Source organism: Notamacropus eugenii, chromosome 6 (assembly GCF_028372415.1).
Source record: "Notamacropus eugenii isolate mMacEug1 chromosome 6, mMacEug1.pri_v2, whole genome shotgun sequence".
NCBI classification, from domain to species: Eukaryota; Metazoa; Chordata; class Mammalia; order Diprotodontia; family Macropodidae; genus Notamacropus; species Notamacropus eugenii.
Genome location: NC_092877.1, coordinates 63,798,365 through 63,824,602, shown reverse-complemented (window position 1 = coordinate 63,824,602; position 26,238 = coordinate 63,798,365). Strand labels below are relative to the sequence as shown.

Sequence of the window (26,238 nt, the reverse complement as noted above, 5' to 3'; positions counted from 1 at the left end):
TCTTCCTGACTCCAGACCCAGTGCTTTATTCTACTATGCCGCCTAGCTGCATAAGTCTGAATAGTTTGGTATATAGTAGGATGAATAGATGTTTACAACCAGATGAAACTTTAGACATCATCTGGTTCAACCCCCCCCCCCCCAAACACACACACACTCACACACACTCACACTTTACAGAAGAGGAAAATTAGTATCAGAGAATTAAAATGGATTTCCTAAGGCTGACCGCTGTTTGTTGGCCATGCTGGGGGCTAGATGCCAGGTTTTCTGAGTCTTCTGACTGTTGATCTTTCTACAATACCTCAGAAATAAGGTTTTTGAATTGTCAATGGATTTTACTATTCTTGTATTTTCTCTAAGCTTTCTCCTCCAGGTTCTGCTTGTTACTTTCCTGGGGTCAACACTATGCCTCAATTATCACTTTACTCTTGAACTTGTTTTATTCCCTGCAGTCTTTTCACTCTTCGGCTTCCCACATCTCCTTCAGCCTTCCCACCATGGATCTAGATTTGTTGGCCTCTTCTCATGGATGAGTTTCTCCCAGGTCCTCAGTGTTGAGAGAGGTCTAGACAGGCCAACTTTCATTCCCCTCCTACTTCTGCTTCTGACTTTTCAAACCAATACCTCTTGGGCAGATATCTTCCCAGCTCTCAGCTCCCTTTTGTATGTTGCTTTCCACCATTAGAATTCAAGTTCCTTGAGGCCAGGGACTGTCTTCCTTTTTACTTATATCTGCAAAATTCATTTCAATCCCTGGTCACACAGCAATTCATTATACATACTTGTTGCCTTGCCTTACCTTGGCTATCTAGATAACTAAGGACTGGCTGTATTATCCAAATAACACAGAATTAGAACAAAAGCTTGAATGATTCTAAGAAGCATTTCCTCAAAAGATTCGTAAATCACTAGTCATTCAGGATAGACTGTGAAGGCAGAGACATGTTTCCTACTTCCTTTAAAAAAAATCTCACAGTGGATATATTTCATTTCCTTTCCTTTCATCATCATCATCATCATCATCATCATCATCATCATCATCATCATCATCATCATCTCTGATGTCATCATCATCACCACAACATTAATTACTGGCATTCATGTACTAGCACTTTAAGGTTTGCAGGGTTGGCTATACTGCAAAGTTTGTAGTACAAAGTTAGAGATTTCATAGGAACTCCATAAATAGCTGATTGATTGTTTGATTAGGAAGACAATGAAACTGCCAAGATAAGCCCTTCCTTTTCCCTTCCCCAGCCTAATTTGATCCTTAGCAAAGGGGTTCATATTTCATAAAATTACTTTGTTGGGAAGATGAGTCATTGTAAAAATGTGTTTTAACTCAGTTCACAGGAATAATCATTCTCAGCACACCTTCTGGAAAATCAGTGAGTTGTCATGGAAAGATTTTTGGATTCCAAGTGAAAAATATCTAAGCTGGCACTCAGTTCCCTTATGAATCCCAGTTTTTAAAATATGAAAAATAGTTGTAGTAATATTTGCATATTATTTACCTCCAAGGGTTGGCTATTGTGAGGATAAAGTATGATAATGGTTATCAAAGGCCTTTGCCACCTTAAAGCTCCCTATAAACAAATTCTGCTATTATTATATTCCTAGATACAGACAAGACTTTGATTAGGTGGGGAAGAGAATGGGGAAGGCTTGTTTTGGCAGTCTCTTTGTCTCCTAATCGAATAGTCAATCAATCAGCTATTTCTGGAGTCCCTACTAAGTTTCTAACTCTGCACTACAGTGTATGGGGTATAGCCAAAATCTATAAGACAGCAATTGCCTAAAATGATCTTTCTTCTAGTTAGGAAAAGGTGCTATCTTTGTATAAGAAAGGATGGTATTTTTTTAAGTGCTAAAAGTAATGCAGGTAAATACCATAGGAATTTGTAAAGGAGAGAGCATGTGAATTAGAGTAAGCTGGGGGAGAATTCAGGGAGGAATCAGAACTTGAGACAAGCATTCAAACAGAGCTACTTAAACTTTTTTTGTGTCCAAGACTCCTTTGGAAGTCTGGTGAAGCCTATGGATCCCTTTTCAGATTAATTTTAAATAACTGAAGGAAATGTTAAATTTCCAATAGAGGTTAATACAATAAAAGTTTTATTTTTTTAATCCAAGTTCATAAACCCACTGAGATATATCCATGCACCCCATTTTTAGAACTCCTTCCTTAATGGATGGGCAGAATCTGGATAGGTGGAAAATCCCAGGAGAGTTGCAAGGTATTCTCCTTGAAATAGCACTATGAGATAGGTAATATAAGTATTATAATTCTCACTTTACAGATGAAGAAACTGAGGCCTGTACAAGTTAAATCATTTCCCAAAAGTTAACTAATTATTAAGACCTAGACTCGCCCCCTTACCCCAAATTCAGTCCTCTTTTCACTGAACCCAGATACTAAGTATGTGACAATGAATCTCAGAAAGATCAGTGTGGGTAAGAGACAGCTGTCATTTTTAGTCTTCTACAGCTGCTAATTATATGCAAAAAGAGAAGAAAAAAAAAACAAAAAGAAAAACAAACAAAAACCAAAAAAGCTGCTTCCAGGACTTGCATTTTTTTCCTATCAATGACTATACTAAATTCAATTATAAAGTTAATGTGGATGTTATGGATATTAGATTTATATCTTTTATGGACATTAAAACTACTGGAAAGTAAACACAGCTCAAGGAATGAATAGCCAAATTCTCTGATCCTCAGTCAAGTTTGTGGTAGAAAAACAATGGATTTAGGGGTCATAATTTAGTTCTGAATCTGTTTACACTATTAACTGTATGACTTCATGTAAGTCATTACATCCCATTTGAATATGAATTTCCCTGTCTGCAGAATGAAAATTATGCTTCCACTATCAATTTCACAGATACATTCATTTATTCAGCCACTATTTTTGAAGCACCTACTCTTTAAAACTGTGTATTGCAGAGGTGCCAACCTTCAGTGGTGAAGGGAGTTTCCTCATCTGGGAGTACCCTGGGAGTACATCATAGGTCCAGTTCCTATCCCCTATGCACATAGGAAGTGTGGTATAATGGATAGTGAGGTGGTCACGGAGTCAAGAAGAAACAGATTCAACTCCTACCTCTGGCATATACTGACAGTGTGACTCTAGTCAAGTCACTTGGGTCAAGAAATGTTCTGAGACTTTAAGATGCTAAGCAGCTACATACTTGCATTGTTTGAGGGAATTTCCTCAAGACAAATTCTTAATGTCAATGAAATACAAGACAATTTAACCAAAAAAAAAGCATTTTTTTAGGCTTGAGCAATACAAAAAATAATCTAGCAAAGGGAAAGTAGCTAAGATAAATATTCAAAACTTTACTGTAACTATAATACTGAACAGAATAGAAACATAGAATGGTAAAAAAGACCTATCAGAGGAAATATTTCCCAACTGTGAGGATCAAAGAACTATACAAGCTTTGTAAGTATAAAGAGTTATAAAAATACTAGGTATTATTATTACTGTGACAGGTCTTTGTGTGTCCATAGGTAAGTCACTAAATCCCTTTGACCACAAATGTAAAATAAAGGTGCTGGACTGAATGATTTTCTACATCTATCTAAATTTCTATAACCTTTGGGACAAATTCTCACACCATTATTTTGAGTTTAAATCTGGACATAGGACAAAGATTTGAATGGAGATTTTATCAATTCCATCCTTTAATGCTATCCTCCAAGTCCTTCTAGCATAATGGGAAGGGTATAAGATTTGAAGTCAGAAGATTTAGCTGTGAATATTGGCTCAGCCACTCACTATGTGACTGCTGTTTTTGCTTTTGTTTTTGTTTTCCCTTTTTTTTTTGGGGGGGGGGTAACTATTGTCATTTTTATCATAATGGATCAGCCTACATGTCAGCAACTATTTTTCCATCTACTTAGGTCTGTCTTTATGTCAGTGAATAGTATTCTATAATTTTATTAATATAGTTCTTTTGTAGGTAGATTACAAGTTCTTGGTAGGTAGACTACAAGTTTTTTCTATATAAAATTTATTTATATAGATATATATCTATATATATTATACATATACATATATAAATTATATTATATATTTATATAAAATTTCTAATTTATTTTTTTAATATTTGAGTTTCAAATTCTCTCCCTCCTTCCCACCCCTCCAACAATCACTGAGAAAGCAAGCAACATATATATAGAGAGCTATAAATATATGTGAAATATATGTATGTATATACACATATTATGTATATTATATATGAAATCATGCAAGATATATTTCCATGCTAGCCATATTTTCTAAAAAGGCAAGAAAAAGTGTGATGTGACTTTGAACAAGCCACTTAATCATTCTGAGGTCAATTTCCTCACCTATAAAATGAAGTGCTTTAATGGGATCCTCTTGAAGTTTATTTTCAGCCCAAATGCGCAAGATTTTTGGTTGAACTGGGAGAGGGAGAGAGGGCAGGACTTCATGGAAGATGTTAGAAATGTTCAGGGAAATATGAGTAAATATGAAATATGAGTAATGAATTTATAAAGACAAAGGTACATTGTTTTCAACTATATGTATATATATGGTGTTAAAGAGATTTATTTTTGATACAAAAAAGGTACTGTGCTCCATGGTGTCAGGAAGAAGTCAATCATTTCCTCTCTAACAATGAGGCTATCAGGCTAATCAGAAAATGAAGAGTGAGTGAATTAAAACAATACTTGACCTTCAACCCGATCAAATTAGTAGATTTGTTTGCAGATACTAATATGACTTTTACAACACAATCATATCCTCTTTAGTTAGTCATATTAATAGAAAACTTTTAAAAATGACACATAATGGTGGGCAAGTCACTTTCCCTGTGTGAGTTTCAGTATCAGACTCATAGATCACATGATTCAGAGCCAGGAAGGACCTTAGTCCAATCTCCTTCTAATAGTTAGCATTTGTATACAGCATTTGAAAGCTTGTGAAGTGATTTATATGTTATCCCATTTGACCTTCACAACAATCCTATGGGGGAGAGGGGAGTGTGATATTATTATTCCCATTTTACAGATGAGGAAACAGGTTGATGTCACACAGTTAAACAAGTGTGAGGTAGCATTAAAACCCAAGTCTCTCTGATTCCAAACCTGGCATTCTAAGCAGTGTGACACATAGCTTCTTCATTTTACAGTTGAGGGAAACTGAGGCACAGATAAAGAAATTTACTTGTTTAGAGTCATATAAACAAAGATTGATTTCACTCCAAAGCCAGTGCTGTGCCCACTATGTCTTGTTGTCTTTATTCTGTCAAATGTAAGGATAGGTATGGGTGGTTTGTAAGGTTCATTTGAGTTCTAAAATTCTATAATTCCATGACTAATTATTCCAAGTGGAATAGAACACTGCAGATCTACTGTGATCTGCTGTACAAATGAGATTCTATACCTAGGCAAGAATGGGAAGCATGCAATTACTTGGGGCCCATAAGGCCTCACACAAAATGAGGGCCTTTTAAAAATACATTTGATGTTTAAGGTGATTCAGCAGCAAAAGCTATTAGTGTGCTGTGTAAATCAGGACTAGAAAACTTTATTAAAATTGGATTTTTAACCTGATCACAATTTCCCTTGCTTATAAAGAATCCCATGGGACTCCTTAATATTCACATTATTAACCTGAAAGATTCAAATAGCTATTATGAGAGTATAGAGTGCACTCGCTTAATATACATGGGACACCTACAGCTTCTTATTGATTGTGGGACTACAAAGTGTTCTATTATGTGAGGTAGGGTACAGGTAAAGTTATTATGAATACTTTAACACTCTTCTCAAGAATTCTGTTCATACTTCTCTTTGCCTTTCTCTTTTCTCTATCTCAGCCCTCAAAAAGAAAAAGATGCAATGAATAATAATTAGGAGGTAGGTGCTATTATTATTCCCATTTACAAATGTGGAAACTGAGGCAGACAGTAATTACATGATTTGCTCAGGGTCATATAGTGAATTAATGTCTGAGACTACATTTCACCTCATGTCTTCCTGATTCCAGGTCCAGCACTCTATCCATTGTGCCACCTACCTGCCTAATCCCGGTATGGAGAAAAAAGCTAGACCATATGATCAAAATACCACTAGATTAGAAGCAATGAGACATAAGTTCTAATCTTGAGTCTGCTGCTGACTATGTGGCATCGGTAAAGTTAGGTCACTTCTTTAGGACTCAGTTTCCCTCATCTGTAAAATAAGGAGTTTGGACTAGATATCAATCAAGGTGCCTTTCAGGAGTTAGATTCCACGATCCTCTGACTGGAATATGAATCAACAGCTTGATTATTTAAATTGTCCAAATTGCTGCAAAGCTGCTCCATTCTTTGCTTTTTTTCACTCATGAAAATGGGCAACGCAAAGTCTCAAGTTGTTATCATTGTTAAACAACTTACAAGATGCCCTCTGCCCTTTACTTTCTGGTCATTATTTCTTCTTGTATTGCTCTGTCGTTGCTGTAGGTGTTTACCTTGATCCAGCTTGAAATGCTCTCTCTAGTACTGGGTAGCTATGTGAACACCAACCAAAGAAACCAATATTTATTTAGTGCTTCTGTTATGATCCAGGTACCGTGCTGGGCACTGGGGACACAAAGATAAAAATGAAATATCCCTTGGTTTCAAAGAGGTTGCATTCTATCTAGCTTTCCAAACCTCCATTTTTCCATCTGTAAAATAGGATAAGTGTACTGCCTACCTCTCAAAATGGTTATAAGGGAAAATAGTTTGTAAACACTTAAGCGTCAAAAAATGACTAAGTGTATCCATGTGGGGACTTCCTCCACCACTATAAGTGGCAATGACTCTGTGACTCCGTAAATCAAGGGTTCTTAACCCAAGATCTGTGAGCTTCTCCTTTGAAAATATTTTTATGTCTATATTTCATTATAGACATTTTAGGCATTTGAAAACATGATTGTACATTTTAGACATTTGAAAACATGATTCTGAAAAGTCCATTGACTTCATGAAAGATCTCAAGGAGTTCATCACACACACACATTAAGGATCCCTGCCAGAACTGATCTTTGAGAGTTACAGGAGTTGAACGTTTCATCCCCCTCCAGCCATTTGGGTAATAAACCTCTTTAAACTTAACAAGGCTGGTCCTCAGAAGATAACATAGTCTATGCTTGGACTTAAAGCCTGTAAAACCTAGTAACACCAGACTTCCAAAGCTTATGTTCCACCATGGACCATTGCTTCAACAATCCAGGGGTATCTGCTCACCTTTTAAGTTATTAGTGATAGAACTTTGGTGGATGATGTGCAAAGTGTGAGCTATTATTATAACTTCTTATTCAATTATAAACTCATTGAGGGCAGGGATCAAACCTTACATATCTAATTTTTGTCCTACAGAACTGTGCAATCCCTGAATGTTTAATCTGAAAATGGACATTTCAAGTTTCATCTAATTCTCTAATTTTACAGTTGGGGATATCAATGCTCATAGTGGTCAAATAACTTATCCTAGATTAAAGGATAATGAGTTCTTGAATCCTAGTTCAGTGCTCACTTGTAGACTGATATGGGTAACTGACAAATATAGTTCTTATCATTACTTTTGTTTTTCAAGAAATATGCTCAGTTTATTAAATAGAACTGCAGAAAATTAGGAGTAGGGATGAAGAGATGCCTAGGGACTGTAGATATGACTTTGCTCTGACTAATATGACTATAGGCAAGTCACTGAGTTTTGTTATAACGCTGTCAATGATGCTAGAGGCCATATTTATCTTTCCACATTTCACATATAAGTTGTGAGGACAAGATCACACACTTACGTGAAAGTACTTTGAGCTTTTCAGGACAGGGCTCCAAAAAGTCTAAGGTATTAATGGACTCATTTCTCCTTGAATTTGCCAAGCACTCCAGTTCAACCTTGCAGGGTGGTTCTGAGCCCAAATACCCATGGGTGGGTGACCACCATATTCTACCTTTATACAATTTGCCCCACACAAACCCATGTCCCTAAACTCTGAGTTCCTCATAATGATGGGAGAAATATAATTTCTTTTTAAAGCCAATGGAAATGAAAAGCCAGAGGTTTTCAAAATGAGACTTTAAAGTGATTTTCAAATTTGCATTTTCTACTTAGAATCATCTGCCAACATTTAGCCTGGAGAAAAGAATTAGCTGTGGTCATGGAAATCCCTAATAGCTTATGATGACAAAATCTTGAAGCTTCAGCTACAGAGCTATCACATTCTCAGTTTTATCTGGCAATGTGGAAGTGCCTGCTTTTTGTTGGCCTGGGAAGAAGATGCTTGTGTAGCCATTTGAACTGGTTAAGACTATAAATTTCTCATTGAAATATCTTGATGAATGAAAGGTTTCTAATGTCCTTGGCAAAGGAAGAATTCTAAATAAATGAGGTTTGAAAGATTATAGGAATTATAGTTGGAAGGGACCATGAGACATCCTCATTTTATAAGTGAGGAAACTGAGGACCAGTGACATGAAATTGTGTAAATGTGTAAATGAAGAGACTTGTTGGTCATCTTTTTCCCTTACAAGGAAATCTAGGCCCAAAAAGTTTGAGTGACACTGGTTCTAATTAGCAAATGGAGAATTTGAACCCAGAGCCTTGGGTCCCAAAATCTAGTGCTATGCATTCTACACCAATGTGTTGGAGCTCTCCTAATAGCTATTTATCTGAATATCTGATAGATCTAGTTATACACAGGTAGATGTGTGTGTCGATCTAGTTATATGTATTATACACATATATGTATTTTAAATTTATATATGACACAATATTTATATAACATATGTGTATGACACATATATATGTATGGCACATGTAATATGCATATGATACATATTATATGTGTATAATACATATTATTTGAGTATAACATAAAATATGAAATGCATTTAAATATCTATTCATATATATGCATACATATACATAGCCACATGTATATAAATGTGTATATACATACATAAATATATATTTGTTCATGCATACACCTGCACGAACAGATATCTGTACATACTTTGAACTGTTCCACTTGTGAATTGTTCCTGATCTTCCTGTGAGAGTGGGCTCTAACATGATATAGTAATGCTGCTGCTGCTGAGGATGTGCCTTGGAGCCTCGAACCCACCACTTTACTAAATCTTAAGCTGAACTACTTAAGCGTGGATTCCCTCAGAACTACACAAGCACAGGTTCGTCAGTGGGAAAGGAGAGTTTTACACACACACACACACACACACACACACACACACACACACACACACCCCTTATATGAAGCCCAGATTTGGATTCACACATAAAAGCATCCCGGCGCCAATAAACCCTGAATCGTAAAAGCAAGGCAGAAGAGTTTTTAAATGGCTACAAGCAGGGCAGAAGCAGGGAACCCTCTCCGGGGCCCGAGAGCCCCTGGAGCAGGGCTCCTTGCCAGCCACAGAGGATGTTGGCAGCCTTTTCCCTTCCCTTTGCTCCCGCAGGTCCAGGCTTGGGCTGTGAGTTGGACACCTTGGAAGGATGGATCGCTCAGGGCCCCAGTTACCTGGAAGGGCGGGGGAGGGGAAAGGTGCGGGGTACTGAGGCGGAATGAGGGAGGGGGCGGATGGAAGCTTGCAATGGATCCTTTAGGTGGCTCAGCACTGGCAGGAGCCTCGCAGCGTTGCGCGCCCGGGCTCAAGCACAGGCACAAGCTCGGCGGGTGGAAGAGTGCGGTCCCCCAAAAAGCTTGACTTGCCGCGGCGCCTCTCTTGCGAAGATCTTGCCCTGGGAAGAGAAGCTGGGGAAGGGGAGGCGAGGACTCTCTTCCTCTTCGTCCCTTTCCCGTGCCCCACCGGACCGCGGCGCGCGGCGCCAGGACCGAGTCCCAGTTGTGCCTTCCCCGAGGTGGAGACACGGAACCCTGGTTTTCCTTCTCAGCCAGTAGGTCTGGGAAGGGGTGGGGGTGGGGGGCTGAAGCCGGAGCAGCCGCTTCCAGTGGGCGGGGCCGGCTCGCCCATTGACGTGCACTGGGGAGGGAGGGAGAGGCAAAGGAGAAGGAGGGCAGAGGAGAGCGGAGAAGAGAGGAGAGTTTGCGGAGCCAACTCCTGCTAAGCTGTGCAGCGAGAGCGGCCCCAGCAGTCGGATCGGCCGCACCTGAGCCGGCTCGGCAGCAGCGGGCGCTCGCGCTCCTCCTCCCTCGGGGGCTCTCGCCCTTTTCCTCCTCCTCCTCCTCCTCCTCCTGCTCTCTCTCCTTCTCCTCCGCCTCCCCGTGGGACCAGGAGCTGCCAGCCTTCAGCACTCGGGCTCCCACATCGTAACGAGAGCACCCGCTGCCGCTCCAAGCCCTCCTGCCTGCGTCTCTCGGCTGGGGCCGGCAGGAGCGGCGGACCTCTGGTCTCCCTCCACCTCTGTCCGCCGGTATCCTCTTGCTTTCCTCCCCCGACACCCTCCACCTCCCTCTAGCCCCCGCATCTCCCGCAGCACCCCTACCCACGCATCCACGGAGCCATCCCTCCAGTCTGGGAGGGCTTCGTGAAGATCTCGCCCCTGACTGCCTCCCTTCCTCCGTCCACTTCTCTCCAGAGTTGCGCCGTGCCCCATGGCCCTGGCAGAGGGACGTCTGCGGGACGCCGACGGACTGCACAGTGCAAGTCAGGTGAGTGACCTGAGCAGGAGAACCGGAGCGGAGAGAAGCGATTGCTTAGGGACCGACCGTCTCAGCTGCAGAGTTTGCAAGGGCATGGCCATTAAAGGGTGTCGAATGCACAAGGTCCCTGAGCAGTTGAGAATGGACTTCTCCCTCTTAGAAAGTAACGACCCGGGACGACAGGTGCTGCTAGGACTAGAGCCCGAATTGGGGTCGGGGGGAGGAGGAGTGCAAGGAAAAGAAAAAGAATGGCGAGGAGTGCGGTTTGTCCCCAGCTCCCGCATTGCTTTCCTGACCTCTTTTTACCCTGAGGGGTAAAATCTCCACACTGGGTGGCATCGGGGACTGGGAGATGTGGTTGCTTTGATTCTATCCAAAGTGGGTGTTGATTTGTCTACATCCCCAGCATCTAGCTCCGTGCCTTCTTGCCGGAGGACCGAGCATGTTCGCAAAGCATCGCCGAGCCAAGCTTAGGGATGTGAAAGTGGGGGATATTTTAAAAAGTCACTCAGTATGGAGAATGGGGTGGGGAAAGTCGCTTTCTTCCTGAAATTCGTATGGAGAAGGGAAAGAAAACGATGAATTTTCATTTTAAAGGAGGTAGGTTTAGGCTTCAGTGAGGAGAGCATGTTAGTGCCCTAAATGCTAAGCGTGAAAATATATTTAAAAAACTCGACCTCCACACCTTTTTCTATGTCTGGACAGTATCTATGGTGAATACTATGGGGAATAGGCGGGACTCGAACCCAGGTTCGGATAGTGTATACACCTCCTCAGGAAGAGCTTGAGCATGTTCATACCCTTTGCTGAGCCTCGGGTTTTCCCCGGTTGTAAACTCAGTTTAAGATATACCACTGTTACCTTTGCCTTTACGAAGGAGAAGTCCCAATTTGCCTGTGCCAAAGGGAGGGGTTGTTCTGGCAACCCCCACTGCTTGCAGGTGGAGGTCTCTGCCGTTGGTACTTTACACAGCCCCGCTGCTGTGTGACTCACATGCCATACAGTGTCTATGAAACCCAAACTGTCTGGGAAACGGCCAGGTGGGATGGAGATAGGGAGCCCAAGGAAAAGGAAACCCCCTCCTTGCCAGAGGTGGCCATGTCTTCAACTCCCTTCCCGTTAATCCCGTTTTATCCTATAAATCGCTTATATCCTCCTGTCCCCTGTAAGAGTACATCCCATCCCTTGGTGGTCGCTGAGCTGTCCCTTCAGCTATGAATGAGGCTTATTAATCAGTGGATAGAATTTGGTCTCTGGATCCCCACACTGGACAAACGTTAACTGCAGGTTATTTTTATCCACACCTTGTGTACAGGCTCTTGGATTTGAGGGGACTCTGGGGAGATAACTGCAAATCCAGTCAATTCAGCCAGTCTTCCCTCCCGGAGCCAGCTTCTTTTCCAGCTGGAAACATATGAGATAAGCGATTTAAAGAAAGGAGAGGAGGTTTCAGGCAGCAACACCAAGATTTCTCTCACCCAGTTCGAGAAACGACTTAGATCGTTGCCCAGTCCCAGATGGGCTACTTGTGAGATGTACATTAGATCATTGTACAGTTGGTGTTAATTGAAGGCAACCTACCTTTGGGAAAAGGAAACTGCTGCTTAATTACCCTGTAGCTTGAGCAAAGGGAAGGGGACTCTGTACAGATGATGGTGTTGTCCAACTCCACCTTCAGGCCTTAATTTTCTTCCTTTTTTCTAAATTAAGGCCTTTTTGTCGTAAAGTGCAAGAGAGCTGTAATTCAAAGCCTTTTTCTGTCTTAATAAGAAAACTTTTTTTTTTAATATGTCTGGCTTTTCTAAAGTGTACTTGTGGTATATAGAGAATATATTCTTCTCCCTGAATAACCTTCTAGTGCAGAGATAAGTTACTCAGTTAAATTCTAGGGCACAAACTTCCCTAAGTTGTATAAATTGCCACAGAGCATCCCCACCCTACAGGCTGGACACCTCAACAGTTAATCACCCCTAGAGACCTTTCTTTGCCCCTCCTATTTTGGGGTTAGCGCAAGATTGCAAGAATAACATATGGAAATGAACTCTTATCTTATGTAAGTATTTTCTAGCACCAGGCAGTGAAAGATTGGTCTATGCCTTGTATTCCCAGTGCTTGCTTAGGGGATCTGACTATTTCAACTGGGCTTGACATGGATCAATAAATTCATGACTAAGCACCTTTAGCTGAAGCAGTTAATTACAGCCAGTATTAAGAAGTGACAGTACTTTAAGAAGATGTACTAGGGAACATTTGGCAGTGAAATAGTTCTGTGTAGAGACTGAAGCATGGCATGTGGAATTTTTGCTCATGAGGCAAAGAGGTGATACCTTGAGATGGGGGTCTGCTGGGAGGAGAGATACAAGAAAGGCAGATGGCTTGTCTTTAAAATTCTCTCACTTTAGGCAACTTTACTCATTGTTGATAGAAACTTAAAACTTTGAATTTTTGCTTGTTTTCAGAAGAAGACTTTCATCAGGAAATCCCTTGTATATCTGAATCTACAAAGGGAGAATAAAAGCAAGCTTTGCTAATTCTTGAATTGTTAAAAAATGACGGTGATTAGAAGAGTTTGGCCATAAGCAAACGTAGGCAGTTTAATACTCTTGTGGCAAATATAGGGGGAAAAGGAATGCATGTTTTCTCCTTGTCTTTTCTCTAGTCACATTCTAAAAGCGTTATTTCTCATTGAATAATCTTTGCTCTGATGGTATTGGAGTTTGGAATTTCAGAGGTATAAGGAGATTGTATACATCTTCTAATGGAAATATGTACTGAGGTTACATTGTAAGGACATTTTGGTAGGCTCTTTTTTGGGGGTGGGAGGTTGTCCTAATCTACTGAACAATAACTCAAGAAGACTATGATTCATGCTTTCCTTTCTCAGAACTATTGATTTATAGGGTCACAGAACTGTAAGGGTCCTTAGTGCAAAAACGATTAGAGCTCAAAGAGATCTTGAAATACAGAATGTAAGAGTAGGAGAGGTCCTTTGAGACCAATGAACAGTAGCCCCATAAAAGGAGAAAAGAATGTTAGATGGGAAGTCAAAGTCCTTGATTGAAGATCCATTGCTGTCATCTATTATCCATGTGACCCTGGGTAGGTCACTTAGGCTCCTTAGCCCTCAGTTTCTTCATCCATAATGAGAGGATTAGAGTAGATGACTTTACGGTTTTGTTTTGCTTTTTTGTTTGGATTTTGGTTTTGGGGTTTGTTTGGTTTTTTTGTTGTTGTTGTTTTTGCTACAAATCTATGATCCTGTGAACATTTCTCATAAAGATGAGGAAACAAGGGCTCAAGTAATGTGCTGAGCACAATGTCAAAGAGTTAGTGGCAGAGCTGGGAACTTGATCTATAAAAAGAACTCTGGGAGATCCTCACCTCTTCACTTTTTCTTGTCTAGAGCTGTTTTTTTTTTTTCTCTGCTGTTTCCTTTCTTCCTTCTTCCCTCCATTCCTTCCTTCTTACATAGATGTATTTCTATGACATAAATACATGAGAACCAGGAATGGAAATACCATACTAATAGGTGGGACAGAGGCAGAGAAACACACATAAAAGCAGCACAGGTTGTTTTATATGCATATTCTGACTTTAAACATAGTTAATGATATGATGCTTATACTGTCATCTTTCTCCTTTCCTTCTCTCCCCTTGTTCTGTAATTCCTCAAATACTGAAAATCTCTATGTTCCAAATTACTTATGGGTTTTGTTTGTTAACTCATATATATAAATCACTATATGCCAAGGTACTATGCCCAACTTGGTAAATGTGTTCTACTTTGAAGTATCATTTTTGTGTTCTATATACTGCTTAACCCATGTCATTTCAACCATCTTAACACTATCTCAGTGAATTAAAGCATATATATATAATCATGTAGGATTTTATCCATCTAATATGAAATACGTAGTTTGGGACTGATATATAAAAAACAGCTATTATACTTTCCTACAAAATACTCATTCTTTATTCTTGTTCCCCTGTTGGAAGGTGAATACTGGACTGTTGATCCATGGGTCTGACCTAGTCTTCTATTCCTTATGACCTTGCATATTATGCGTATTTTAATATCAATTTAAGAATGAGTTGAAAAGTAGTCTGATTATGCTTTACTGGAAAGATCACTATACTAGTGTTCTTGATGTCTAAACTCCAGGCTTGACCTCCATCACAAATAGTTGTGTGACCTTGTACAAACCAACTAATCATTTGATATTTGGAGAGCACCCAGACTGTACAAGGGCATCTAAATGGTACAATGAATGGAGCATAGGACCTGGAATCAGGAAGACTCATCTTTCTCAGTTAAAATTTGGCCTGAGATGTTTACTAACTCATGACTCCGGTCAAGTCACTTAACCCTATTTGTTTCAGTTCCTCATCTGTAAAAATGAGTTGGAGAAGGAAATGGCAAACCACTGTAGTGCATTTGCTAACAAAACCCCAAATGAGGTCACAAAGAGTTGGACATAACTAAAACAACTTAACAACACAATAGACTGTACATGGTACTTTCCTAAGTTCCCACCGAATAGGGAAGAAAAATGAAGTTTTCTTTCCCAATACCCAGCTTTTCCATCTGACTTCAAAAGGTCTATCACCACAAGTCACTCATGCTAGAAAATGCAATATGTCACTTGAATTAAACTGACTAAGCACTTAACTGTATGAAGTGCTGTTGTGCTAGGTGCTGAGGGAGGCAAGGTTTAGGAAAGGCCTTGCTTTGACTGTTCTAAATCTTTTACTTCCCAGTTACAATCCTTGTTCAATTCTCATTGATGCTGTTTCCACAATTTCTCTGAAATCCATTTCCTCTTTTCTGTTGCCACCATTCGAATACTAGTACAGAATCCAATGGTTACCTGCCTTGACAACTGCAATGGTTCCCACACTGGTATCTCTAACTCTCACTTGGATCCCTCCAATATATGCAGTATACCACTACCAAAACCATTCAATGCCTTAGAGTTGACTACTGAAAAAAGTTTAAAGCTGAGAAAGAAATTGAAGGGAGAGTCTGAAAGCTATGCCATAGCGAAATTAAGAGTTGAGTCAGAAAACCTGGGTAGAAGTCTTCACACTGTGGTGGGACATAGCTCTGACACTTAGGCTCTAACTATGGACTAGAAAATAAGAAGAATAACAATTATGTGATTGTTATCTTAAAGAGAAATGGCAATAAAAAATTATTGTAACTCAAAGATTTGATTAAAAAAAATTAACCATTTTTATTGGAGGCAATAAGACATATACAGGAAAATCAACTAACAATACAAGGCTGACTAGTTAGAGCAGAAGATAAAGAGGGCGGGAGTTCAAAGGAAAGAGAAGTGCCTGCCATGTTCAGGGAAGATTGTCAGGAAGCAATGTAACTTGGGTGGAGTCTTATAAGCTTGACAGGCTTTACCTATTTTGAGAGAAGAAAGGGAAAGGACGTTCCAAAAGAGAACAGCATGAACAAAGGCAGGTATTGGGAAAATTGAACTGTATATTCCAGGGACAATGAACCACTTTAACTGCTCTGTGATTAGTGATCAAGAAATCAATCAGCTTTTATTAAGTTCCTGCTATGTGCCAGGCTCTGCACTAAACACTGGAGATACAAAGAAAGGTAAAAGACTGTTCTCAAAAACTCAGTCTCTAATGGGAGAGACAACATTAAAAAAACAGAAAACAAACCTATGTACAAACAATCTATCTACAGGATGAATAGGAAGTGATTAACAGAGGGAGAGCTACCATGAATGGCTATCAGAAAAGGCTTCTTGGAGAAGATAGGATTTTAGATGAGATCAGAAAGAAACCAGGGAAGCCAGGAGGAAGAGATGGGTAGAAAGCATCTTCTAACCCTAGGAAACTGCTTTTAAAAATGTCCATAGTCTGAAGATGGAGGGTCTTATTCCAGGAACAGCAAAGGAGGCCAATGTCATTGGATTGGTGGGGTGACAAGAGTGAGATGTAACATGAATGGAAAGGAAGGGGGAGGGGTGGATTGTGAAGGGCTTTGAATGCCAAGCAGAATTTTATATTAGATCCTGGAGATAAATAGAGAGCTGCTGGAGTTGAGTGGAAAGGGCAATGACATGGTCATTAGGAAGAATAATTTGACAGGTGAGTGGAGAATAGACTGAATTGGGGAGAAACTCAAGGCAGACAGTTACTAGCAGACTATGGCAAGAGTTGGGTCATGCAGTGATGAAGGCTTGCTCCAGGGTGATGCCATTGTCAGAAGAGAGAAGGAAGCAGGGGTATAGAAGAGAGGTTCCCAAGGCAAAAATCAACATTCTACTGACAAAACACTTCCTCTGTCACATACCTAAAACCTGTCCTGTTGACTTCACTGGGACTTCGATTGAGGCTCCAGTCAGATTATGAATTTGAAAGCACTTTGAGATATAGAAAATGCTCTACAAATGTTAGGTATTTTAATTATGCATAAAATCAATGTTTGTCCTTATTCTTTACCTCTCTCCTATTCCTCTTATGTTTATTTGTATCCACTGCCGTACCCTGCACATTGTGAAGTACTCAGTAAATATTCTATCTCTATTGAATATTGATTGAATTTAGAAGCATCCTGGTTGCAGTGGATATGGTGCTGGGCTTGGTGTAAGGATGGCCTGGGTTCAACCCCAGCCTCTAGCTTTTAGTAGTTAGATGACTGTCATCTAGCCGCTTAGGCTCTCTGCCCCTCAGGCAACTGGGCAGGATTCCTCTGTGTTCACAGATGGATTAGGACTTGCCTCTCCTGAAGAAACCACTGTCATTCATTTTTTCTACTGATTGAATTAAAGCGCAAGAGGCATCAGCTAGAACTTGGGATTCTTTTTGTTGTACTAAGATTCTTGAGTGACATTTCTAATGGTATTCATAACGTACAGAAAGTTACACTGATGACATAAATGGCGATTATGAGCAGCCATGTACAGAATCAAACATATTTTTCCCCTAGTGGGGAAATCATTCTTTGCAAGTAAATGAGTTTTTTTGTTTGTTTTTATTCTCTTAGGCTACCAGAGCACTATAGTTGTGCAAGGTACCACTAAAATCTCTCCTCTTCTCTCCTCTCCTCTCCTCTCTTCTCCTCTTCTTTTATTTTTTATTGCACCTATGATTTTATTAATTAAAAAAGTAAAGAATGAAGTGAAGAATTTCTGAAAGTTGCCCAGGGCCCTGAGAGGTTCAGTAAGTTACCCAAGGTCATGCAGCATGTTTTTTGTTTTCTTGTTTTAGATCAGAGACATGAACTTAAGTCTTCCTGACTCTGAGGTCAATTCTCTATTCACTATGCCATGCTGCTTTGCACATCATAGGCTCTTAATAAATGTTTATTTAATTTGAACTTTGACATTAAACAAAGTGTAAAACAGAGAAACACATGCTCCCCTAAGGTGTTTACTATTGTAAAGGTAGCACTAGGATTCCCTATGGATAGTGATGTCCCTGTTCACAAATGGCATTGTGTAAATTGCATCAAGCTCTGAAACTCTACAGATCTTCCATGGGATCCACAGAAAGGGGGTAAATGGTCTACTTATTCTCATAAATAGATAAACAATGGATGAAAAATGTATACCATCCAGACAAGGAATTATGCAGGTGTCCCACTGATTTAGCCTATCACTGTGTCTGTCTTAGATGAGAACTGCTGATGAACAATGAGCTGAGCCTAGAACTAAGTAGTTAGAGGAGTTTTAGCTGGATTGCATGGCAAACATGCTATGTTTTCAACACTCAAGCTGCTCTGTGCTACAACAGCTCATCTCTTAAACACTGTTATTTTCCTAGTGATGTTACATAGCTATAACTCTTAGAATGCCCAAATTGCAGATCAATCAAAACTTGAAGTAACCCAAAGTCATATGGATGTAAACAGCCTACAAAAAATTACCAGTGAAGATTAGCAAGTGAGAATTAACCTGAAAGACATTATCAAGGACATATATGGCCGGAAAAGGAAGAGAGCCTTTCCTTTATAAAGGATGAGAGACAATAGATGAAGAGCCACATTGGTATACTTAGATATTAAGAGACACAGGGAAAAATCTACCAGTACAGTTGAAGAATCCTCTCTGAAGGATTTATAGAAAGAAAAGCAGGGAAAGTCATAGAAAAGTTATTATCTGTATTGGTAGATTGAGTACGCATAGGGATAAAATCAGCAATCTGCTGAAATACCAAAGTACGTATTCAGGTCTGTACCTTGGAGGATAGGAGAGTTGCTTAGCATCAAGTTGGAACAGTAATGGACCAGAGACATCATATGGTCCAAATCCATTAGCTTACAGATGAGATAGCTGAGGCCCAAAGAGTCAAAAAGACTTGTCTAAAGTCAATTCAATTCACCAAGTATATATTAAATGTCTAAGATGTTCCAGGAACTGTGTCAAGCACTATATCCTACAAGGATATAAAGACAAAAATGTAAAAAGAAAAAAAAGATACCACCTCTCAAGGCACTTATATTCTTCTGGGGGAGAAACATGTACACATCTAAAATAAAGAATGTTTACAAAGGAGACACAAAGTAATTTCCAATTGGGCTGAGAACTGGTCTAATGGAAGAAGTATCTTCTGAGCTGAACCTAGGAATTTAAAGTAGAGATAGTGCATTCCAGGCATGGGGGGAAATAGAAGGTGGTAGAAGATGGAATGTAGTGTTTGGGGAATAGTAAATAGGTCAGTTCTGCTGGCATGTGAAGTTACAGAAGGAAAGCAATTCAAACTAAGTATGAAAAGACAGGTCACACTGCTATTCAGTGGTCAAGTCAGAGCCACAGCTAGAATTTGGACCTCCTGACTTTTGACCCTGTGTTCTTTCACTACATTTTAAAGAGTCCCTGATACCGGGACTCAATTCCCCCAGGCTGAATAGATCAACCTGAACAGTAATTCCTCTGATGTGGGTTAGAGAAGGAAGTTATCCTCTTAGGTCAGATCTCTTATGCTCCTCTGAACTCACCCTTTCCATGTCCTTGCTTAATGATATAATGACACTTTGCAGGGCAGCACTCATATGTCCAGATTCCAGCTCATAAAGTCAGGTTCCGGAATACCTTTGGGGATATCTTACCTCTCTGGTACATTAAGCCCATCCAGAAAACCCAGAAAACTCATTAAATACACTCGGTGCATTGTCACCACTCAGCCTTTTAGGTACAAGGTTTACCAAATTCAAAGAAAAAACTCTTATTTATAGGTTGAAAAAAACAAATTGAGCTAATAACAGAGCTCTTGGAGAATGACGTTACCCATCAATGAGGAGCTAGTTAACTCCTAGACCTACATGTTCTTTCATTTAGTCTTGTGGTAGATTAGGGTCTGAGGAGACAATACCTCATATAATTTTCCACTTTTGCTTGTTTGTTTTGAGGAGTTTATTTTTTGACTATCATTGCTACATTTAGTCTTTTTGTCACTGTCATTTTTGGATAACTCACCCCACTCATAGCATCCACAATTAATGAAGCTTTCCTTGGAACAAAGAAAAAAAATCCAAGCTAAGCAAAGTCAGTCAACATGGTGATCATGCTTGCCAGTCTACGAAACCTCCTACCCCTGTAGGCTGCTACCACTCCAAGGGAAAGGTCTCTTCTAGTTTACAAAAGACTCAAGGAATGGTGCTAGGATTGCTGGTTGTTCTTTGTGATATTCTGAGTAGCTACCAGGAGGTGGCACCAGTACCACTCCCTGGCATGGTTCCTGGTCATGGCATGGCTTCTCTAGCTTTTCTTCATAGTATAGGAAGTTTCCTCGTCGTCCACCGATATTCCCTTACCAGATATGGAGAGAAGGAAGAAATTTTTGAAGATTCAACAAATTAACAGCATATTTTAACCAGTGGAGAGAACCAAACCAAATAAAATTCCAAACTTTACTTCCTAAGACCTGATTTCCCTTGGGAAGGGGAGGGGTCTTTATTGATCTAGTCATTTTTACCTTCTGAACATCAGTTTTCTCACCTGTAACATGCACATGGTATCTTCCTTACAGGACTTAAGGGAGATATGTATGTGAAACGCTTTGCAAACCTTAAAACCCTGTAAAAGTGTCCATGGTGGTTATCATCAAAGTAAGTGAACTATCGGCATTGAAAATCCTTCACAATCTTTCTGCAGCCTACCTTTCCAGGCTTTTAAGCACTCTGTGTTCTAAACTACCTGATTTACTGGTTATCTCCCACAGATTATATTAATATTTAATAATACCAATAACACAGGAAGCTAGATGGCATGGTGGATAGTGTGCCATGCATGGAATCAGGAAGATATATCTTCAGGAATTCAAATCTGACGTTAGACACTTACTAGCTGTATGATCCTGGGCAATTCACTGTTTGCTCATTTTCCTTATCTATAAAATGAGCTGCAGAAGAAAAGGCAAACCAGTCCAGTATCTTTGCCAAGAAAACCCCAAATGAGGTCAGGAAGAGTCAGATATGACTAAAAAAAAACTGAATAAAAACAATAAATAATAAAATTACTATAATTAGCATTTACCTAGCACGTTAAGGTTTTCAAAATGCTTTTCAGATTCTATTCCCTGAGCCTTTGCACAGTCCTATGATCGCAGTGTCTCTCTAGCCTGTTAGAAGCCCTAGCTTCTTTAAGCTTCAGTTTAGAAGCCTACTTCCTATGGATGACAGCATCACAAATTTAGGGTGGAAATGACTATAGCCGTCATCAGTCACATTCCCGCATTTTAGAGATGAGAAGCTCTTCCTATTGAGACTTCATGGTCAACCATCTTCTCTAATTATCATGTAGGTATAGACTTCTCAGGTGACGTTTTGTATCCCTTCAGTAGCAGGAAAGTTTCTTGAATACTTTGAGGCTTATTTACCTCCCTGGGTATTTATCTCCCTAAATATAAGGACTTGTAAACAGTAGGTGTTAAATATTGGATTGAATTAGATTTCCATTTTCCCCTGCATGGATCTAATCAGCAATAGAACACTCTGGCAAGAAAACACTATTGAAGGTGCGGATCCATTTGAGTGGGAAACAGGCAATAGCTTTGTTTAAGCCTACAGAACTAAGGAACTCAAATTCTCAGAAAGAAATAGTTTAAACTCAAAGTATTTCCTTTCCCTTTGTCCATGAAGAACTTTCATTTCAGCACTTTTTGAGGCCCATTTTTTATTTCTTGTTGAACTTCTCCTCAAATTCATGCCATTTAAGAGCATATATATATATATGCCCCAGTAGGTTTTCCTATGTAAATGCTTTCTCTCTTTAGTTAAAAAAAGAGGAGCAAATCAAAGCTCTGTATCAGCAGTTCAAATACAGGAGGAGAAATGAAATTGCAGATGTGAGGGAAATGAAAAGCACTTTAGATAGCTGTGCTTAGAAAAATAAATACAAGAGTGAAAAGATGCCAAAGTCTTCTGAAAGCCGCCTCCAGAAGGCTCCCTTGTACTTCATTCAGCTTAGTTCAGGAACCCAGTTCTCCCTGGAGCCTGGAGCATGTTTCAAATCTCTGGATGCTGTCTGTAGAGTTCTGTGATCCAGAAACCAAGGAAGCTGTCCTAGTGGACAGTTCTCAAAGCTATACATTGTACAAACTGGAACACATTTACTACAGGATTCTCAACCTGGGGTGGAGGAGTAGAATCTGTGAACTTTATTTTTTTTTTTTTAATATTTTGTTAACTGCATTTCAGTGAAACTGGTTTTATCTCAAGCATTAATTTTAAGCATTTAAAAACATTATTCTGAGAAGAGGGCCAAAGGTTTTGCCAGACTAATAAGAGGTCCATGACTTAAAAAAAAATTGGAAACTTCTGATTCTAGTCCAATCTTTTCACTTTACAAAGAAGGAAACTGAGACCCACTTTGTGACCACTCCTCCCACCTTTTTTGAGGGGGAGTGGGGGAAGAGGTCACAAAGTGAATTAATGGCTCAAGTTTTTTGAGAAGTTAATTGATCTTAAATTCATCCCAGTAGAGAATGACAAGAAAAATGGGGCAAGGGTTGCTCAGAGTGCCTATATTCTGGACTAAGTAAGAAGGTAAGATTTGTAAGGTAGGTGCCCAGTGAGATAGAACATTTTTTTTTTTATTAAGCACTTACTATGTACCAGACAGTATGTTAAGTGCAAAAGGTACAAATGTAAACTAAAGACACAGTCTGTAGTCACATTCTAATGGGAGAAAATAACATATAAAGGGAGACAGAAGAAAAGGGGGGGAAACCAAGGTTCATAAGTTTCCTAGTACTTGAATTAAGTCCGAGACCTCTTTGGAAGTTGCTTCAGCTCTGAGGCCACCAGGGCACATTTGATTCTTCCAAAACATTGCCTCTTTACATACAAGTGGGGTTAAGGGGTCAGCAGTGATGCGCTGTTATTGGAAAAACTAATATAGTAAACACAAAGACACTGTTTAGTACATCGAAGGAGAAACTGGATTATTTAAAACTTAAACTATGAATTCATTTAGTGCTAGAACAATTTTAAAATAAAATTGTTTAAAAGATTCTCAAAGATGTTACTGTGGAGTAGGTGACTTCATGTTCTAAGTTTAGTAAAAAAAAAAAAAAAAGAATTCTCAAAAGACTGATCCAATGATGTTCTTATGCTGAGCTGGTAAAATAGTTGATTTCTCTTCCTGGCAATATTATGGTTGAATAAAAAAAATATTAGGGTTGAATATCTCAATTAATAAGATCATTGTAACAAATAAATCTTCTAAATCACAGTTTTAGTTTTCCTAAATATCAATTTTGTTTAGGGCAAGATTACATTCTTATGTCCTCTCTCTCTCTCTCTCTCTCTCTCTCTCTCTCTCTCTCTCTCTCTCACTCTCTCTCTCTCACACACACACACACACACACACACACACACACACACACACACACGCAGATATATTGGTCCAAATGTAGGTCTTCCCTAACTGGTCTGCATTAAACCTGTATGACATCTATAATTGTGCAAGATGAGGGGAAAAAGAGTATAGCAGTGAAAGTGTTGAGGATAAAGATATAAATGATGATAAAATAAATGAAATATTATTATTTGAATGGGAGGAAATATTAAAAGTCCAGCAACTCTTTTAATGAAATTATTTTACAGGGTATATCTACATTTTCTCCCTTTCAGTGATATCGCACTTTAAGGACTTTTTTTTGGAAAATATATGATAATTATATGTAACAATAATAAAACATAATAATTATACAATATATAATAATATATGGAATTCAATGAATGTGAGTAAAAATGCATACATGTAGTAGCATAACTACTTATGTGATGACTTTATTTATCCAAAATGCAGGCAACCGCAGAGGAAGCAAGTAAGTTTGCTTATTGTATCAGAGTTACCAGAATGGATTTCATTATTTCTCATATTAATAATATTAGTAAGAAAAATAATCAGCATTTTTCTTGGGGGAGCCATTCAGACCAGAATTCAAGATGGACTGACTTAAATTCTGTTTAAAAGCAAATTAATAAACAAATGAGTGTATCTGGTTTCCTAGCTAGTAAGAGGAACTTAGAGAGGCACACAGCTGAAGGAATGAAAGCTGATAACCACGTAGCAAGAAAAGAGACCAAAAAAAAAAAAGAGAAAAACATGAAAAGCGTACATGAGAATTCCAAAAGACAAAAGAATATGAGGTCATTTAGAAAATGCAACAAGGAAATGAACGTTTACTAAATAAACTCATTTTTGAATTCCTAACTGTACTCATTTAATCTAGTAGGGATTGGAGATACAAAAACAAAGCCACAACAAACTTTAAAAACACATACACACATGTATAAGTATAATTTAACAATAGACTGTATCTTTATTCATCTAGATTTAGATATAGTCTATTGAGAAATAGCATATATGCCTATAAGGAGACACAAAGTGTACGCACAGTAAATACAAAATTAACAGTGAGAGGGGTGCAGAACTGGTAGCTCAGAGGACTACGTGAAGGCCATGTGTCGGAGATGACCTTTTAGCTGAACTTTGAAGGAAGCTGGAGATTCTAAAAATTTTGGAGAAATGACTGTAAGGAAGACATTAAAAGGCTCTGAGACAGGAGATAGAATATTATGTGTCATGATTGCTGTGCCTGAGAAATAGCAAATAGGCTAGTTTGGTTGTACCATAGACGGTATAAAGGAATGATAGTGATAGGTAATGCCTGGAAAGGAAAACTAGAGCCAAATTCTCAAGGATTTCTTTTCACATCTCTCCCTTCTTTTCCACTTACATCACCAACCTAGTTCAGACCTTCATGACCCTTAACCTGAACTACTGTAATGGAGCCTGAACTTGTCTGCTTGCCCCATCTTGCCCCATTTTAAATCACCCTTCACACAATGGCCAAATTAATCTTCTGTCTAGCTTCAATATTATCACTCATCTTGTAATATAATCATTATCTGGCTGCATCCTAACTCTTTCATCCATATTTCACATCCATCCTCTGAACATACTCTAAGCCAAGTGGGTTTACCAATTATTTCTTGATCTTTTCTTCCTTTCCCTTACGGCTCTACATTTTCCCAGGAGATCCTCTGTGCCTACAATGTATTTGCCCCTCTCTGCCTGTTAAAAGAGCCTTCATCTTTCAAGGACCAGCATGGGGGCTGCGTCCTTTGTGAAACTCTTCCCTCAGAACCAAAAGCGATTTCGCCCTCAAATTTCCCATCAACACTATCTCCACTTTGCCCTTATAATAACCATGTTTGTACCATCTTATTTCCTCCTCGAAAAAACTATCAGTTCTCTGTAGACAGGTGTTATTCTTTATTTTTGTGTCTCCAGGCTCTTTTAAACAGTAGATATTTAATAAATTAATTGGAGATGTTTTGATGAATTGATGGAGAGGAATCTTACTTTGAAGAATATTCCTTAAAAAGAATAAAGGACTTGTCATCCAGAATAGATCCCCCTACTTTCCCCCTTGGTGATGGGATCCCATTGTCCATAGGTGATACTTACCTAACATGTTAATAACATGTTAACTGTTATCAAAAATCAAAATTGGTGTCAAAGTGCTAAGATAATGGACCCTATTTGATGAGATTTAATTTGGATAAATGTAGAACCTTCCATTTGGGATTAAAAAATCAACAAATTGTGATAGAGATGGCATGGGTGAACCACAGTTCAGTGACTTTTAGTGCACTGGAAGTTCTGTGAACTAAGTGACATGGCAGTCAAAGAAGTGGCATAAACCCAGATTCCATTAAATGAGCCATATTCTCTATAATGAAGGAGGTCATAGTTCCATTGGACTTTAATCTAAACAGAACAGGTCTGAAGTATTATACTCTCATCTTTATTTTTTTTAAGGAAGTAAAATAAGAACCTAGAGGGCATCCAAAGAAGGGCCACTACTATGGGGAGGGCATTCAAGATCAAGCCATATCAGAGTCAGCTAAAGGAACTGAAATGATTATCCTGGAGAATAAAAGATTTAGAAAGAAATCTGAGAGTCTTCTTCAAGAATTTGAGGTAGCAAAGAAGGATGAGGATAAACATTTATAGAGGGTCTCCTATGTGCCAGGGACTATGGTAAGCACTTTACATTATCTCATTTGATCCTTACAAAAACCCTATGAGGTAAATTCTATTATTTTTTCTAATTTTACAGTT

The 26,238-nt window shown here is 39.1% G+C and overlaps 1 protein-coding gene across 1 annotated transcript in view; it reads left to right on the top strand.

Annotated features, from left to right (window-relative positions):
- The first annotated feature begins 10,193 nt into the window (after positions 1-10,193).
- HS3ST1 (heparan sulfate-glucosamine 3-sulfotransferase 1) overlaps positions 10,194-26,238 on the top strand; it is a 42,020-nt gene continuing 25,975 nt past the window's right edge. The window contains exons 1-2 of the mRNA XM_072620241.1: positions 10,194-10,401; positions 10,567-10,639. The gene's annotated coding sequence lies outside the window, so the exon portion shown is untranslated. The remainder of the gene's footprint in view (positions 10,402-10,566; positions 10,640-26,238) is intronic.